Source organism: Equus przewalskii, chromosome 6 (genome assembly GCF_037783145.1).
Source record: "Equus przewalskii isolate Varuska chromosome 6, EquPr2, whole genome shotgun sequence".
Classification (NCBI taxonomy): domain Eukaryota; kingdom Metazoa; phylum Chordata; class Mammalia; order Perissodactyla; family Equidae; genus Equus; species Equus przewalskii.
The window spans coordinates 91,948,377-91,961,395 of NC_091836.1; the positions used below are offsets into that span (position 1 = coordinate 91,948,377).

Below are 13,019 nucleotides of genomic sequence, written 5' to 3' on the forward strand. Positions count from 1 at the left end.
AGTTCATTTTCCCTTCTAATTATACTTTTCTTGGACTAATAGTAAAAATTAATTTTCATTTCATAAATGTATCTGTCTACCAAATGACAGCACAGGCGATAAAGGTGAAGGCTAGACAGAATTGACTTCATGCCAGGAAGAGCCAATCTAGAGTGAAAATTTGTTGAGGAGAATCTTAGAACGCTGTACAATTTGAGCATAAATAAACTGGAACCACTTTCATTATAGCCTTTAAAATGCGAAGGCTCTACAAAATACTATATGTTTTTTTTTCTCTTTTGATTCTTTGTCTATCTTGTCATAAAATTACTTTATTTTCTAAAATTTTGCCATCACATTTCTATTTCTACATCTTTATTAACTTTTTTCTTGAACACAATTAGTTAATTAGGACTGTTAAAGCATGACTGATTAGAAACACCTTCCTTGCTCAATCCCACTAACTATGGCTTATTTTGAATCCCAAATCACTCTCTAGCTTTACTAGTCTATCTTTCTGTCCTTCCTTCCTTCCTTTTACTTCTTGAAATATTTAAACAACAGATGAGCTACCTTATTCCTAAATGGTTTCCACCTTGATATCAAGGTTAAAAACTAGGCTTTACAAATGCCCGGGTGTCAGATTCTGCATCGGTACTCTGATTATGGTGTTAGAATGTTTTATCAGTCTTGTGAAGAACACATAGGAGAAAGGACAGCAAGAAAAGTTTTAAGTGGCTTTCTGATGATTCTATTCTATTTTCATTTCTTTCTAACGATTTTCTCTTCTGAGTCTTCTTAAGAAAGTGTGATGGGCTGGGCTTGATAATGTTTTCCCTGAGACCTAAATCTTCTTGGATTTCCTGTTTACGGTGGAAAATGTCAGCAGACCAGAATGCTGGGTGTATTGGATAATTTCCTGTTGGCTGGGGCTCAGTGAGGGTCAGTGAGAGGGCGAGGTCACTCAAGTCAGAACTTCTCCTGGACCGTTTATGACAAGGGGAGTGTTTAAAACAAGATTAAAGTCGATATTAAAATAGGAAAGAAGGTACATTTGGGGGCAAGCACACACACACAACAACATGAACCCAGTTGTGTGATAATGAGAGGATTATGGGTTAATTTATATCTCTATGTAAGTGTTATCTTAACTTATAATCTTAGATAATTTTTAAAAACCTTAAATTCAACTAAAGAGGAAGCTCTTTCAAAATCAAACTGTAAATTATTCATAACAAGTACATATGAGGACTAACAAATTATTTTATTTATTTCCAGGGGATACTTTTATAGTGTAATATAATTTCCTTAGTATATAGGCTAGAATAATTCTAAAAGAAATGCAACTCTACAGAAATATTGTCTGCTAAATGTAAGTTTTGTAATTAAATTTGCTGCTACCCACTTTTATGACACTGAAAAGCTGCAAGATGAAAATTGATAACCAGAAAAGTTTTCAACTTCTCTAGCAAAACCTAATGGTGAATGCATATCATCAGCTGAGTGTTTTTTAATTTGACTCCTTTGTATTAATTCCTCGAATTTTTAGGCTTGTCATTTTGACAAGTGACCGGTATGTAGAGGTTGAACAGGATAATTGACCCATACTCTGTACAGTGCAACTATATGGCACTGCCTGGAAGATTTTTGTTCAGGAGTAAGAACAAAGCAGGTAAAATGATTGAACAAAGTACGAAGAGATGAGGGAGACAATATAGTTATTAACAGGTTTCTGGGAGAAGCTTGAAGTCCCCTGAGTCCTTGTGAGTGAGGCTATTGGAGAAGTCCCAGTAGAAGAAGGGATCTTTGAAACGTTATTGAAGAATGATCAGCACTTTTTTCATATATGAAGGCAAACATGCTCCCTCTACAGGTTCTGGGAATAATCCTTCCTTGCCTCTTCCAGGTTTCTGGTGCCTCCTGGCAATCCTTGACATTCTTAGGCTTGTCAAGAATCCCTGCTTCTGTCTTCACATGGCCTTCTCTATGTGTCTTTCTCTCTCTGTGTTTTCTCCTCCTCTTATACAGACACCAGTTCATGAATTTAGGGCCCACTCTAGCCATTGTAACCTGGTTTTAACTTACTTACTTGTTCAAAGACCCTATTTCCACATAAGGTCACATTCAGAGGCTCTAGGCAGACAAGAATTTTGGGGTGCTACTATTCAAACCACTCCACCACCTGTGTCATTGCGTATTTTCCAGGTAAACAACATAGACTTTTTTTTTTAAACAGGCAAGGAGGGAACATTTTATTAGATATAAGTCTGTCTATGGAAGTACTCTAATATTGCTTATTTGGACGGATATATAAAATTTATTTATCTACATATTCATTTCGAGAATAAACATGTTACTCAGTTACCAATATGGTCCCAACGTTGTGCTAGAGTCCTGAGGGATATAAATATTATTAAATTTCAGTTGTGAAAAACAATCTCTTATCATGAGGAATGTAAAGAAAAGAATATAATGTTGTACAGCAGGTAACATATTTTGCTATATGATATATAATGATACATAATAATTAAAAAAGTTGCACAAAATAACTGCAATAAAAAACAGATTGAAATAAGCCTTTTACAATAAAATCTTATAGGGTGGCAGATGAGGGCAATCGTCCACCCAGGTGTGGTGAGCCCTGAGTGCTTTATTGAAGGGGTGGCTTTTGGAAGGAATGAAAGGATTAGAATTTATGGCTGTTCTTTCTCAACCAAGAAAGCAGACAAAAAGAGGTTGATTCTCAAAAGTTCCCTTGAAGGTGGAAAGATTGTTAGTTATTTATTGGTAAGAAGAAAGCAGTTAATTTTGGTGATTGTACTGAATCCAATTTCAGGCCAGCTTACTTGCAAAGCATGTGGTTTTAGTCCCCAAATCAGTGCTGTAGGTATGTGTTATCAGGAGGCTTTGGGGCGGCCAATCTGATTGATAGAGCCAAAGCTTAATACCCAGAAAAATAGATCTGAAAAGTTCCACCCTCAGCTATAACTACATCAGTGAACTCTCTGCTTTGCAAGGACACAGAATTTTTACTCAGCACTTCAGAAGCCAGAACTGCTGTTTTACTGGAGATTACGATCTACCTTACATTTCATTTTATTTGCTGTTGCAATCAATTAATTCCCCCAAATTCTAATTTCCTGCTTCAGAATGTTGGCTAGATGGCTACACTGCGTGAAGTTTTAAGAATGATTCTCAGGTGAAATTGTGTGACTTGTATGCTCCCGGCTGCAACTGGGTCGCTGTTTCTGTTCTCTGATAGAGGAATATCCAGTGTTCTCTGCTTTCAAGTAAAGGGGAAACTTTGATTTCTTAATTTCATGTCTTTTGTAAACATTGTTTTATACGTTTATAGAGTATTATTAATTTAGTAAATGAGGAAACAATGTATGTAAGCCATTTAGCACATATTTATCACTTAACAAATAGAAACTATCATCATAATTATTATTGTCATTGGATTCTAAGATAAAATTAGTTCAATAAGCAATGCTATGTACAAATAGATCTTTGCTTAGGAAATGGTTTTAAACAAACAAACAAATAAAAACCCCATATTTCACTTAAATAAAAATACCAAAGTAAGACAGCACTGTTTCTCACTTACTTCTAGATGGGCACATTCCATCTCTTAAAGTCTCTCTCCACGTGGCAGAGAAGACTAAGAACCATGTGGTTAAGCTCCTACAAGCTTAGAAACAATAGCCAAATGAGACAATCTTTTCAGATTGCTCAGCAGAAAAATCCCGGGGAAGATCCTGAATTGTTCGCATCCTGGAGCCAATCTGCATGGCCAGGGGAATGGGACACTTTCTTTTGCCCAGAATGAGTCACATTTTTATTCTTTTGTTAGACGGTCTAAACCCTTCTCAAAATAGAAATGGATTTCTCACAGAAAAGAAAGATTCATTGCAAAAGAGTGACTTGATATTGGATTCATAAAACAAAATGCATCCCCCAAAACCATCAAACACTTCTGTCAGTCCCTGTCATCCTCACTTATTTCCCTACTATCCCTCCCATCAGAGCGGATAAGGGATATTGTAATCATTTCAGGTCCCAAGTCATGCATCATGCATTTGCATCTCCATGTTTTTGTTAACAATGCTCCCTTGGAAATAATTCCACCCTCAATCCAAACATATTGAGGCTCTTCACTCTCCTCATTTTATATTTACTTGCTACGTTCAAATTCTCAATAACAATGGCACTAGGGAATCTTTAGTCATATAACACTAGCTAACTGATCATCTCCATCCCTGTGCCCGGGAGGAAATGGAAGAATTGCTTGGTTTTCAATCCTTAGAGATCCACTTTTCTATTGTATTTGCTTCTCAGCCCCTCCTTCACTCCACTATGCCCTCCTTTGTGCATCATGGATCTACCACTGTTATTGGAATCTCTGTGCTTATCCAGCTTTCACATCCCAACTGGAAGTGGGTTTCATCCCCTCCCTGACACCATACATCTTAGGTCATCTTTACTCAAGAACATAAACTAGATATGGGAGGGTAAAGGAGTTACCACTAGGTTAGAGATGTGAGAAAAGGAAATTCATAGAGGAAATCCTTTTGAGCAAGTTTGAGAACATGGAATGAGTGCTGCTTACATGATGGACAAGGAGAAGAAACAAATCAAAATAGTTTATTAATGACTTACAAAATTATAAAGACACATACAATATCCCAGTTCATCCGTAATGAAAATCCATAACACAAGTTTGTAGGGTTTGTAGTTTTATTTTAAGAATTACAAAATGGTGTAGCTCAGTTGGTGAGAGTTTTTAAAAGTCAAAAAGTTCATTTGTATTCTTTAAACACAATGGGATCAGGTTATTTGCTTTCTTAATTATTTGACTACATAAATATTGATTTTATAGTGTTTACTCCTTCGGGGAAAATTGGCATGATAAGTTACTATTTTTTGAACTCACCTTTACTTAGTTTCATTCTAGAAATTTATAGTGTGTCCAAAATAGATAATTGATCCAATGACAAAACAGCAAAATTTTGTACTATACCCAAGTCAAAATTATAAGGTCACAATTTAAGGCAATTTATGACCTTATTCAAAATCCATGAGTAATAAAAAAAAAACTCTGACACCTTATCTTGTTTATTTTCTTTATAGTAGCTTGAAGTTATATTACATAATTCATTGATTTACTTGTTCATTTTCACTCTTTTCCACTTTTTGTTATTGTGGTAAAAAAATAATATGTGCTGGGAATGCAAAATGGTACAGCCACTTTGGAAGACAGTGTGGTGGATTCTTATAAAATTAAACATATGATCCAGCAATCATCCTCGTTGGTATTTACCCAAAGGAGTTGAAAACTTATGTCCACATAAAAGCTTGCACACGGATGTTTATATCAGCTTTATTCATAATTGCCAAACCTGGAAGCAACCTTCCTTCAGCAGGTTAATGGATAAATAAACTATGATAATCCAGACAATGAAATATTATTCAGCACTGAAAAGAAATGGGCTAGGAGAAGATCCAAGATGGTGCCGTGATCAGTCCTCTTTGTCTCTCCCCCTTCGAGTCTACAATTATTTGGACACTCATCACTTAACAAAGGATATCCAGACAGCATCTCAGGACGTCTGAGAGACCCACGCGACTATACATTGGAAGGCGGACGGACTTCCCTCTGGGAGGAGGTGGAGATAAGAGAAAACTCTCCGACCCCCACCGAACAGCCTAGTACCTGCAAGCGGCTTTCTTCCAATGGACGCCCCCAGAAGATCAACACACACCTAGGGCAGGAGCAAGCACACACCAGAGGAGCGACGGTGGAAACAGGTGACCAGAACCCTACCTAACCCCCCCGCAATTACTCCTAAACGCAGAGGGAAATTCTAGAGTTACACACTTGAGCCCGCAGGGAGAGTCTCACCCCGCCATTGGTGGGGAGATCCCGCCTGGTGTCCACGGTGCCCAGAGGGTCCCAGAGAGAATCACAGAGGGTGTGGTGGCCCCCTGGCTGCCACTGCCTGCACGGCCGGGCAAGGGATTGCCAGAGATCTTGGAGAGGACTGGGGCTGGGTGAAGCTCCAGAGGCCAGTTCCGCGCCCTGGAGGGGAAGCTCCAGAGTTCCGCCCGGGCAGCAGACAAAACTCTCTGTCTGCCGTTAGCAGAGGGGCTACACCCAGCACTCACAACTCTGGGAAAGTCCCGGAGAGAATCCCAGAGGGCGAGGCAACCCCCAGCTGCCATTGCCCGCCCTTTGGGGCAAGGGATTGCCGGAGATCTTGGAGAGGACTGGGGCTGGGTGGAGCTCCAGTGGCCGGCTCCGTGGCCCGGGGGGGAAGCTCCAGAGTTCCGCCCAGGCAGCAGACAAAACTCTCGGTCTGCCATTAGCGGAGGGGCTACGCCCAGCATCCACAACATTGGGAGGGTCCCGGAGAGGAGAATATCAGGCAGGGCAGCAGCTGACCAGCTAACACTGAAATCAGGGTCTCCGGCTATCCCCCAGTCAGGGCAAAGGGCTACCTGAGTTCCTGGGGAACAGGTCTGGGGCTGGGTGGAGTTCCAGCGACCCAGCTCCATAGCCTAGGGAGAAACCCTACAGGCTCACAGCATCCTCAGCAAAAGCCTCTGCACAGCACTAGTAGAGAGCACCCATCCGGCAGCCACAAGGCTGGAAGACCCTGGGACAAAAGTAGCATAGCTAGGTGAGCTAACCACAGACTGTAGAAGATGCCAATAGCTCTGCTGTGACCCATAGTGGACAAGTGAGATTTTGTGGGTGCCGACAGTGATGGAGTGGCAAATATAAGTGATCCTACCCCTGGCCGCTGGAAAATCCCATAACACCATTGCAGACCCCAAGGAGGGAGCACGTCTAGGTGGGCTGCAACAGTAGGCACCAGCAGCCTGAAGCCCCCCCGTGACGGCCCCCACGGCAGAAGAGGGAATCCAAAGGACCACTGTGACTACGAGGAGGGGCCCAGGCTCAGTTAGCAACTGCGGACAGGGTTCCTGGTTGGTGCAGTATAAACAGCTGCTCCCCCACCACACCAGCAGAAACAAGTGGAAGGAGCAACTAATCTATATCTCTATGCAGAGGCAAAAATCTACAACATCAAGCAATATGAAAAAATACATTAAATCTCCAGAACAGAAGGAAAACAACAAATACACAGAAAACAATCCCAAAGAAAATGAAATATATAACCTAAATGACGATGACTTCAAAACAGCCATCATTAAAATACTCAATGAGTTAAGAGAGAATTCAGATTGGCAACTCAACGAGTTCAGGAGCTATGTCACAAAAGAGTTTGATACGATAAAGAAGAACCAAACAGAAATACTGGAAATGAAGAACACAATAGAGGAGATTAAGAAAAATCTAGATGCACTGAACAGTACGCCGATAATACGGAGGAAAGAATTAGCAATTTGGAAGATGGGAATATAGAAATGCTGCAGGCAGAGGAGGAGAGAGAAGCAAGACTAAAAAGAAATGAAGAAACACTCCGAGAATTATCAGACACAATTAGGAGATGCAACGTAAGGATTATAGGTATACCAGAGGGAGAAGAGAAGGAGAAAGGGGCAGAAAGCCTATTCAAAGAAATAATGGCTGAGAACTTCCCAAATCTGGTGAGAGAGATGGATCTTCAGGTGACAGAAGCCAATAGATCTCCAAACTTTATCAATGCAAGAAGACCAACTCCACGGCATATAGTAGTGAAGCTAGCAAAAGTCAACGACAAGGAGAAAATACTAAGGACAGCCAGGCAAAAGAAACTAACCTACAAAGGAACCCCCATCAGGCTATCAGCAGATTTCTCAGCAGAAACTTTACAGGCTAGAAGAGAGTGGAACGATACATTCAAAAATCTGAAGGACAAAAACCTACAGCCGAGAATTCTCTACCCAGCGAAAATATCCTTCAAATACGATGGAGAAATAAAAACTTTCCCAGATAAACAAAAATTAAGGGAGTTCATTGCCACAAAACCTCCTCTTCAGGAAGTCCTCAGGAAAACCCTCATTACTGAAAAATCAAAAAAAGGAAAGGGGCTACAAAACCAAGAGCAGAGGAGATAAGTAGAAGGACAACAACAGAGAGTAGCAGCTCTACATCAGAACAGATTAAACCATGGGACGAGAAACAAAGGAAACTGAAGAAAACCGGAAAACAAGACACAAAATGGTAGTGGTAGGCCCCCACGTCTCAATAATCACTCTAAATGTAAATGGATTGAACTCCCCAATCAAAAGACACAGAGTGGCAGGATGGATCAAAGAACAAGATCCAACAATGTGCTGCCTCCAGGAAACACACCTCAGCCCCAAAGACAAACACAGACTCAGAGTGAAGGGATGGAGAACAATACTCCAAGCTAATAATGAACAAAAGAAAGCAGGTGTCGCTATACTAATATCAGACAAGGTAGACTTCAAAGCAAAACAGATAAAGAAAGACAAAGAGGGACAATACATAATGATAAAAGGGACTCTCCACCAAGAAGACATAACACTTATAAATATATACGCACCCAACACAGGAGCACCAAAATTTGTAAAGCAACTCTTAACAGAACTAAAAGAAGACATCAACAACAACACAATAATAGTAGGGGACCTCAGCACACCATTAACACCAATGGACAGAACGTCCAGACAGAAAATCAACAAGGAAATAACAGAATTAAATGAAAAATTAGACCAGATGGACTTAATAGATATATATAGAACACTTCATCCAAAAACAGCAGGTTACACATTCTTCTCAAGTGCACATGGAACATTCTCAAGGATAGACCATATTTTGGGAAACAAAGCAAACATCAATAAATACAAGAGAGTTGAAATAATATCAAGCATCTTTTCTGATCATAATGCTATTAAACTAGAAATCAACTACAAGAAAAAAGCAGAGAAAGGTGCAAAAATGTGGAGACTAAACAACACGCTTCTGAACAAAGAATGGATCATTGAAGAAATTAAAGAAGAAATCAAATATTATCTGGAGACAAATGAAAATGAGAACACGATATACCAAATCATTTGGGATGCAGCAAAAGCAGTCCTAAGAGGGAAATTCATCGCAATACGGGCTCACCTCACTAAACAAGAAAAAGCTCACATAAGCAACCTCAAACGACACCTAACAGAACTAGAAAAAGAAGAACAAACAAAGCCCAGAGTCAGTAGAAGGAGGGAAATAATAAAAATAAGAGCAGAAATAAACAATATTGAAACAAAAAAGACAGTAGAAAGGATCAATGAAACAAAGAGTTGGTTCTTCGAAAAAATTAACAAAATCGACAAACCTTTAGCCAGACTCACCAAGAAAAGAAGAGAGAAATCTCAAATAAATAAAATTAGGAATGAGAGAGGAGAAATAACAACAGATACCAATGAAATACAAGGGATCATAAGAGAATACTATGAAAAACTATATGCCAACAAATTGAACAACCTGGAAGAAATAGACAACTTCCTAGACTCCTACAACCTCCCCAAACTGAATCAGGAAGAAATGGAGAATCTGAATAGGCCAATCACAAGTAAGGAAATAGAAACACTAATCAAAAACCTCCCCAAAAATAAGAGTCCAGGACCAGAGGGCTTCTCTGGAGAATTCTACCAAACATTCAAAGACTTAATATCTATTCTTCTCAAACTAGTCCAGAAAATTGAGGAAGATGGAGTATTCCCTAATACATTCTATGAAGCCAACATCACTCTGATCCCCAAACCTGACAAGGACAACACAAAGAAGGAGAACTACAGGCCGATATCACTGATGAACATAGATGCAAAAATCCTCAACAAAATTCTTGCAAACTGAATATAGCAATACATCAAAAAGATTATACACCATGATCAAGTGGGATTTATACCAGGGACACAGGGATGGTTCAACATCCGCAAGTCAATCAACGTGATACACTACATCAACAAAATGAAAAACAAAAACCACATGATCATCTCAATAGATGCAGAGAAAGCATTTGACAAGATCCAACACCCATTTATGATAAAAATCCTCAATAAAATTGGTATAGAAGGAAAGTACCTCAACATAATAAAGGCCATATGTGACAAACCACAGCCAACATCATACTCAATGGACAAAAACTGAAAGCCATCCCTCTGAGGACAGGAACAAGACAAGGGTGCCCACTCTCACCATTCCTATTCAACATAGTACTGGAGGTGTTGGCCGGAGCAATTCAGCAGGAAAAAGAAATAAAAGGAATCCAAATAGGTAATGAAGAAGTAAAACTCTTGCTGTTTGCAGACGACATGATCTTATATATAGAAAACCCCAAAGAATCCATAGAAGAACTATTAGAAATAATCAACAGCTACAGCAAAGTAGCAGGGTATAAAATCAACATACATAAATCAGTAGCATTTCTATACACTAACAATGAACTAACAGAAAAAGAACTCAAGAATTCAATCCCATTCACAATTGCAACGAAAAGAAAAAAATACCTTGGGATAAACTTAACCAAGGAAGTGAAGGATCTATACAATGAAAACTACAAGACTTTCTTGAAAGAAATTGACGACGACATAAAGAGATGGAAAGACATTCCATGCACATGGATTGGAAGAATAAACATAGCTAAAATGTCCATACTACCTAAAGCAATCTACAGATTCAATGCTATCCCAATCAGAATCCCAAGAACATTCTTCACAGAAATTGAACAAAGCAGTCCTAAAATTCATATGTGGCAACAAAAGACCGCGAATTGCTAAAGCAATCCTGAGCAAGAAAAACAAAGCCGGCGGAATCACAATCCCCGATTTCAAAACATACTACAAAGCTACAGTGATCAAAACAGCATGGTACTGGTACAAAAACAGGTCCACAGATCAATGGAACAGAATTGAAAGCCCAGAGATAAAACCACACATCTATGGACAGCTAATCTTCGACAAATGAGCAGAGGGCCTACAATGGAGAAAAGAAAGTCTCTTCAACAAATGGTGCTGGGAAAACTGGACAGCCACATGCAAAAGATTGAAAATTGACCATTCTTTTTCACCACACACCAAAATAAACTCAAAAGGGATCAAAGACCTAAAGATTAGGCCGGAAACAATAAGTCTTCTGGAAGAGAATATAGGCAGTACACTCTTTGACATCAGTTTCAAAAGAATCTTTTCGGACACTATAACTCCTCAGTTGAGGGAAACAATAGAAAGAATAAACAAATGGGACTTCATCAGACTAAAGAGCTTCTTCAAGGCAAGGGAAAACAGAATTGAAACAAAAAAACAGCTCACTAATTGGGAAAAAATATTTACAAGCCACTTATCCGACAAAGGGTTAATCTCCATAATATACAAAGAACTCACATGGCTTAACAACAAAAAATCAAACAACCCGATCAAAAAATGGGCAGAGGACATGAACAGACATTTCTCAAAAGAAGATATAAATATGGCCAATAGACACATGAAAAGATGTTCATCATCGCTAATCATCAGGGAAATGCAAATCAAAACTACACTAAGATATCACCTTACACCCGTTAGATTGGCAAAAACATCCAAAACCAAGAGCAACAAATGTTGGAGAGGTTGTGGAGAAAAAGGAACCCTCATACACTGTTGGTGGGAATGCAAACTGGTACAGACACTATGGAAAACAGTATGGAGATTTCTCAAAAAGTTAAAAATAGAAATACCCTATGACCCAGCCATCCCATTACTGGGTATCTATCCTAAGAACCTGAAATCAGAAATCCCAAGAGTCCCTTGCACCCCTATGTTCATCGCAGCATTATTTACAATAGCCAAGACATGGAACCAACCTACATGCCCAGAAACTGATGATTGGATAAAGAAGATATGGTATATATACACAATGGAATGCTACTCAGCCATAAAAAAGACAAAATTGGCCCATTCGCAGCAACGTGGATGGACCTCAAGGGTATTATGTTAAGCGAAATAAGCCAGTCAGAAAAAGATGAACTCTATATGACTCCACTCATAGGTGGAAGTTAATATATTGACAAGGAGATCTGATCAGTGGTTATCAGGGAAAAGGGGGGGTAGGGGGAGGGCACAAAGGGGGAAGAGGTATACCCACAACATGACTAACAATAATGTACAACTGAAATCTCACAAGGTTATAATCTATCATAACATTAATAAAAAAAAAATCATTGAGCTCTATGCTCACGTTTTGGGCATTTTTCTGTATAATGCAATAAATAAGTTAACAGGAAAAAAAATGTTGTAAATTTAATACCTAGTTTACCCAGAAGTATGGACAAACAGAGAAACTGTGCAGTGCGATGTATCTAGATCCTTTTTTCTCCTGCTGCGATGTCATCATGGTCTACTTCAGGGAAATCTGTGCTCCTCAGAGAATCAAATTCTAATTGGATAAATAATTGGGACAAATTTCAACTGTAATAATATTTTCCTTGAAATAATATAAGAAGTAAAATTCCAAAATTTGAGTGTTAAAAAACAAAACAAAACAAAACACCCATGGCCTTGCCCCTCGCCCAGAGACTCTAGTTTAAGTGTCCGGAGTGGGGACACAAATGATGCGATTTATTAAAAGCATACAGGTAATCCTAATGTGCAGATGGGCTTCAGACCCACTGCACTAGATGCAAGGATCAAATGAAAGGATCAGAGAAAGCAGATGGTAATTTAGGAGTCTGACAATCTTTCATGGAAATAAACTCATCCATGCTAATATAAAAAAAAAAAAAGAAATGGGCTATCAAGCCACAAAACACATAGAGGAAACTTAAGTGCATATAACTCAATGAAAGAAGTCAATCTGAAAAGGCTACATACTTTATGATTACAACTAAAGGATATGCTGGAAAAGGCAAAACTATAGAGATAGTAAAAAGATCAGTGGTTCCCAGGGGCTAGAGGGAAGGAGAGACTAACAGATAGAACACAGAAGATTTTTAGGCAATGAGGCTACTGTGTGTGATACTGTAATGGTGGATACATGTCATTATATATTTGTCCAAGCCCCATGAATGTACCACACCAAGAGTGAACCCTAGTGCAAACCATGGACT

General features: G+C 39.1%; 1 protein-coding gene across 7 annotated transcripts in view; it reads left to right on the forward strand.

Annotated features, from left to right (window-relative positions):
• LUZP2 (leucine zipper protein 2) overlaps nt 1–13,019 on the forward strand; it is a 458,146-nt gene that overhangs the window by 228,611 nt on the left and 216,516 nt on the right. The window lies entirely within an intron of this gene.